At 43.5% G+C, this 6,312-nt stretch overlaps 1 long non-coding RNA gene across 1 annotated transcript; it reads right to left on the reverse strand.

Annotated features, from left to right (window-relative positions):
* Nucleotides 1-2,090: 2,090 nt before the first annotated feature.
* Nucleotides 2,091-5,853, reverse strand: LOC135446055 (uncharacterized). Its single transcript, XR_010439655.1, has 3 exons — nucleotides 5,753-5,853; nucleotides 4,976-5,207; nucleotides 2,091-2,663 (listed from the first exon to the last, which is right to left on the reverse strand). It is a non-coding gene; the product is annotated as an uncharacterized LOC135446055 (long non-coding RNA).
* Between the last annotated feature and the right edge of the window lie 459 nt (nucleotides 5,854-6,312).

A 6,312-nucleotide genomic window follows, 5' to 3' on the forward strand; every position in this document is an offset into this window, starting at 1 on the left:
TATTAATGTATCTACTGTGGTTTATGAAAATTCAGGGTTTAAACTGATTCAGTTGTGGTGTTTACTTTTTAGAAGAGATTTCTAAAAACCAAACTAGCATACATGCATCAAGTTCAGCATTTCCAGAAGTATTAGTAAGAAGTGTTAGAGAAGGGCTTCAATATACGTATGATCCTTGTTCATTGAATTTAAACATTTAAAATCCTTGTTCCAAAAAATGTTCACATGGATTTAGTTCTTTCAGAAGCAATTTCAGTAAATTAATCAAGATGCTTCAGGGCAGGATTTGCATGTACAAGCCTACACCTCCCTCATCTCCACACATCTCTCTTACCTTCCTTCCCTGCATTTTACAGTCTGTTTGCTCTGGCCATGGCTTTATATGTGGACCATTTATGACAAAAAACACAATGACAAATCTGTGTCCAGGTTCTTGGTGAAGCACTAAGCATCCAACAGCTGGAACAGAATTGCTGGAAGACATTGTCAGTGTGGAAACTTCCCATGAGCCAGTACCTGGAGACAGATAAGCAGCAAAGATTGATACTTCAGAGTCTTCTCTTTTTCTCTCTCCCCTGTTTCTCTCCATTTGCCAGGCAGGACAAGCTCAGCCCAAAATATGAGTAATGGCAAACCTCTCATTTAATTAAAGGAGAAAGGAGAGTTAGAATGATTCCTTACCTAAACTGTACTAAACACAGAATTCATAATGAATTCTGGTACTAGGCACACTGCCAGTTTTCAGACATTTCTATGCTTAATTTCAACTGCAGAACCATCCCTGATGTTATTGCAATAGTTGTCTGTTCCCATCATGGATACCTCTATAGTTTTTGAGTTTCACAAACCAGTCACAGGCATTCCCAAGGGTCAGTGTTCTGGGGGAAAAAAAAAAAAGTGACTTGGATATTTTAAAAAAAAATGAATTTCAGTTAGGACCAATTCCCACACAATGTTTGTTTGTTCAGCACACAAAAGGAAACTGCACTTTGTTCTCCAAGAAGGCTGGCTGTGCTGCAGACATCATTACACTGGCTGAGAGTCCCAGTAGGGCAATTCAGATGGCTCACAGGATATTTTTCCCAACCTGTGCAGAGCTGACCAGACCACCAGTCCCAGAGAGCTTTGGTGAGGTTTTTGAGTCAAAAATGAGACTGCTGTGCACACACCACATCTGGCATTTTCATGAGCAGTAAGTGGCAGGATGCTGGTTTAAGATTCAGTGTTGTTAAATACAGTGCTAAAAACAAAAAGCAGAATCTTGGGTACCTGGTACTGAACTGCATGAAGCTGTTTCCCCCTTCCAGGTAGGATGGTCATGCTGCTGGAGCAAGCCCTTATTTTGGTAGCCAGCAATGCACCTCAGTGATAACCTGCCCTGAGCACACTCCCCTGCACAAAAACAAAGACACTTCCTGCTCCTAAGTGCTTTGCATTTATGCCAGCAGGCAACGTGACTCACTCCCTTCACTTTTAAATTGTGTTTTTCCCTTCAAAATGGCTCTGGCTGAGCTGGTGTGGATGGATCCCTCCTGCTACAACAGGTGGTGCCCAAATCCACCTGCTGGAACCCCCATGGATCTGAACTGTGCATAACCTGGAGTTATTTATCCTTTTCCTCCCTTGTTTCACGAAGAAAATCCCACTCAGAGGTTATTGCTGTAAAGCTCTGCTGTTCCTTGCCTCACACAGCCCTGGTGGAGGCACATGGCAGGAGATCCTCGTGGTGCAAAGGGATTGGGCAAGCAGGGCTGAAAGCCACGCTGCAATTGAAAAGCTTGGGTACTTCTCTGTTCCCTTCCTCCCTGCTATATATAATGACATTTCTCAGAGCACGTTTCCCCCTGTTACAGCCATTGCAAAGCCACTTCCTGCCCTGGCTGAGTTCAGGCTCTGCAGAGATGCAGCAGCCACCCCATCTTCACCTTCCACTTCAGCACTGAGACACTATGAGAGCTTTTACCTGATGGAGAGAGAAAAAGAAAAAATCCAGGCAGAATTACAGAGCAGCTCCTGATGGCCAAAAAAAGCCAGGGTTGCTTCTGCAGGCTGCAACAGGCAAGGCTAAACAGAAATCAGGAGATCAACGCTGAAGCTTTGCTTCAAAGCTGGTGTTTTACAGCATTTTTGAGTTTGAAGAAGAGGTTTTTTTTTTTTTTTTTGGGCTTGAAAATAGGTTTTTCAGAAACACCATAATATTCAGACCACTAAAGGCAGTTTGTAGACAGCTACTGATCCAGCATCTCTCGCAGATCCCCCTTTCTCTTGCAGCTCTCATTTCAAAAAGGTCAATTTCATAAATGCACAAAATCTGGGGAGGCTTCTGCCATTCCTTCAAAGGAAAACCTCAGGGAAAGGCCTTCCTGTATATCCTTTCTTGCCCACATATTTACATTTCAGTGAAGGAACTGTGCAGCTCACCCGAGCTGCAGACTTTGCCAGTGACACTGCTGCTCTGCTGTTCACTTGAAACCCAGTTTTGCTTTCAAGTTCAAAATGAAATGCTTTTCTCTTCCTGCTCACAGCAGCCAAACGCTCCTCGAGCCTTCTGAGGCACAGCACGTTTCCTTCGCTGGGAGAGGGGAATTTCCTCTTTTCAAAGCATCAAATCCCTCTCCACACCACATTCCATATCTGGTTACTGTATACAGCCTCTCAGAAAACTGAAAAAAAAATGGGAAATACAAATTGTTTGGACACTTTGTATGTATTCAGTAGCTTTGCTCATTAGTCTAAACTTTCTTTTTCTTGCAGGGGTGGGAATAAGGATTTAAAATCATCACTTTTAAGAGCAAAGGGAGCCCAGTTTCTGCTTTGCTCCATACTCCCCAGGTGTCCATAAGTCAGCATCAAAGATTTCCACTGACTTCTCTTTGCAAAATGAGAGCCCTGCTAGTCTTTAGTGACTTATTCCTTCTCATTCTCTTTCTTCTGCCTTATTTTTATTGGCATGGTAGAGCTGTCATGGCTTTGCCATAGCTTTTCATGTGCGGGCAAACAAAATGTCACAGCTCCCAAGGGGCATGGGAGGAAGGAGTCATACACTGGAGAGAAGTTTTCTATAACTCAATAGTGAAATCAGAGCTTATAGGCTTATAAACATGCAAGACACTGTTTATAAATACATAAGAAATCTGTAACTGCAAATTTATCTCATTATATAGGCTATATATTGCAAATAATCCACAATACATTACTCCTGTAGAATTCATTACTTTACAGTTATGCAGAATGACATGATTTATAATATAAAACCCCCATGTGTTATATACATACATATATATATATGTGTGTGTGTGTGTGCAATATGAACACTTTTTAAATTTTATAATACAAAACTTACATGGGAAAGACAGCTATGAGCCTTCTCTGAAATTCCTGAAAGCACTTTGTACATGAAATCTGCTCAGCCCTCTTAACATCTAGTTTATAGTTTCAGCACATTCAGTGTATAAGAAGTTTGCCTGTACGTGTTTCCAGAAGCCATGTGTTTGAGCCTTATTGTTTTGTTTCTCAGACAGGAAAAGTATTGTATCCCTGGCATCCTGAGCAGCTGCTCCAGGGAGGGCAATTCCAAGATACAGTCTTGAGCCATGCTGCCTGTCACAGCAATTTCTCCTAAGCAATTTCTCCTATGCAAATGACCCCGTTTGAGAACACAGCACAGTGCAAGTGTGAAAAAAAAAACACCAACAAGAAAGGGGGTAAAAAAAGAAAATAAAAAAACGAGAAAGGAAAAAAGAACGAAAAAAGTGAGAAAAGAGAAAGAAAGAAAAAAAGAAAAAAGCACTTCAAGCTTCTGATTTTAATCTGTTTGGTTTCTTTCATTACTTGTTTGCATGTTTCTTCCCACCTCTCATTATCCCTTTACAAAGCAGCCAAACTTGCCCAGCATCTACGCCGGTGGCACGGGAGCAGAGCTGAGCTTTGATGTTGTGCTCTGGATGTGCATAACTTCATGTGAGGAGCAAAACAAGCCCTCAGCCATTCCTGCTCCCTGAATTTCATGCTCAGGGTGTGAGTGCTGGGCTGCATGGCACAGCAGGGGCACAGGGAGGGAAGATCTGTGCCCTTCCCAGGGCAGCATTACTGCAGTGACACCAAAACCACACAGGGCAGTTTCCAACATGAGGCATTGAGGGGCTTGGATTTGGGACCATTCCCACAAATTGGAGATATTTTAAAATTATTTTGGCTTTTTTTTTTTTTTTTTTTTAATGCAGGCTGTTACATCTCAGTAGAAATAGCTTTTAGAGACATTATCAAAGAAACCACAGACACCAAGATCGTGATGAGCTGCCTCTGGGTTTCACCTTGTGGTCTCAGGGGTGGCTTCCTGCAGGACCATAGAGATGGGGGGAAATTGGACAAGGCAGAGAGGAGAAACTCTATAATGAATTTGTCCTCTTATGCACAAAACACAGCTACTTTACTCACAGCTGTGGTACCCTTGCAGACTAGTCTATGCAGTCCAATCTAGGCTGCATTTGTTCTCTGGTATACAGAATAAAATAATTTTAAAATAGCAGGGGTAAAATTAACAAATACACAGGTCAATTCGGAAGAATCTGGTTTTGGTAATGAGAATAAGACCTCCACCTAAACTGGTGGAAGCTGGAGAACTGTGCTGGTAGGAAACATGGGAACATTTATCCATATGCAGCAGGACATGGAGGCTGTGGGCTGTCCCATGTCTCACTGGAATTGCTATAATTCCATAGTCCTTTGGAATATTCATTCCCACTGCTGCAGTTTGTGTCGGATTGTCACTGGGCAGATGCCAACAGCCCCCTCAGCTGCCTGCTCTGTTTGCCTACCCTGAGGGCCAGCCTTGGTGACCTGGTGACATTGGCTGCTGCAGGCTGGCGGCTTGTTCTGGGGATGAGCAGCCCACACAGTGTTCACAGCATGGGAGGAAAAGGCACTCACAGTTATCCTGGTGTGTTTTTTCCCTTTCCTTCAGTCCAAGTCTCACCTCTCAGCTGTCCCAAACAGCACCAGGTTGTGGCAGGATTTGGATCTGAGCTGGCACTCACTGGGTTTAGGGCAGGATCCATCTTCCTCCTGCTGCCACAGCCAGCTCTTCCTCTCCCGCGCTTTCTGAAGCTCCTCGGAAAAGCTTTCACAGAGACAGAAGGAAAAAGAGCAGCTCTTACCCCATAGTTTACTTGTCCTGATATCTGGACAACCCCAGGAATTGCTGAGACCTAAAAAAAAAAAAAAATAAAAAAAAAAAAGGCTTTGTTTCACTAGCTTGATAATTTTTTTTTTTGCAGGAAACAAAGTTTCCTCTACATTATATCTATTGAAACTGTAGCAGCAATTTCCATCTGTAACAGCTTCGGTGGCTGTTGCAGCTCTCCCTTCTAGGAGCTTCCATTACTAAAGCTTGCAGGGGATATTTATCACGGATAAAACCGTGATAAATTCAGGGACTGCAGAACCAGAATTGGGGGACTTCATGCTGTGATTTCTGAACCTGCACCTACTGCCCTCTCAATTTATGTACTTCTTTTATCTCTTCTTTGAGGAAGCTATCTGAAAGCCACCCCAAGTGCAACTTGAGGCAGAGGCAAACCTATTTTATCACATTCTACCTGATAAATAGGATTTATTGGGTGTGTACATCTAACAAGTTGACAATACAGCACTGGTATGAGCTGAGAAATGTTGCCCTGTGTTGGTGCTATTAATATGTTATTAATTAAAGGATACCTCTCAGTATTAAAATGGCCTCTTTTGAAATGCCCACCTGGGGAATCAGAGATATTCTCCGAGTGCTTTTGTGTCCAGCACCAACACTCTGCAACAGCCTCCAGGTCTCACTGTGCAAGGGAATTCCCTCCACTCTTGAATTTACTCCCCTCATTAAAAACCCACCTGAATCAGCAGCTCACAGGTGCGATGTGTGCACGAAGGGAGCCTATAAAGATCAGGGTTTGCATCATCAGCAGCCCCTCTGATGGAGGATCACACAGTACTGAGAGCTCAAAGCAAATGACACTTTTCTCAGCAAAGCCCACGTCCACAGCAGCCTCACACACAAAACCAGAGAGGATAACACTCTCAGAGCACCAGAGACCATTCACCAGACCCTGCCTTGCACGTTGGACCATGAACGTGTGGTTTCTGCCTTGACAGGCTGCAATTAGAGCAGGGGAGAGCCAAACAATCAGTGCCTGCTGCGACCTCTCACGCTAGGTGTGTGTTAAACACATCGCAATTAGCGTGCTAATTATCTGTGAGGAAAGCTGCTGCAAGGCTCCACCCCGCCTTCTCCTGGGAAAGGGAGAAAGTACTTGCTAGATAAAA

This window comes from Zonotrichia leucophrys, chromosome 3 (genome assembly GCF_028769735.1).
Source record: "Zonotrichia leucophrys gambelii isolate GWCS_2022_RI chromosome 3, RI_Zleu_2.0, whole genome shotgun sequence".
NCBI classification, from domain to species: Eukaryota; Metazoa; Chordata; class Aves; order Passeriformes; family Passerellidae; genus Zonotrichia; species Zonotrichia leucophrys.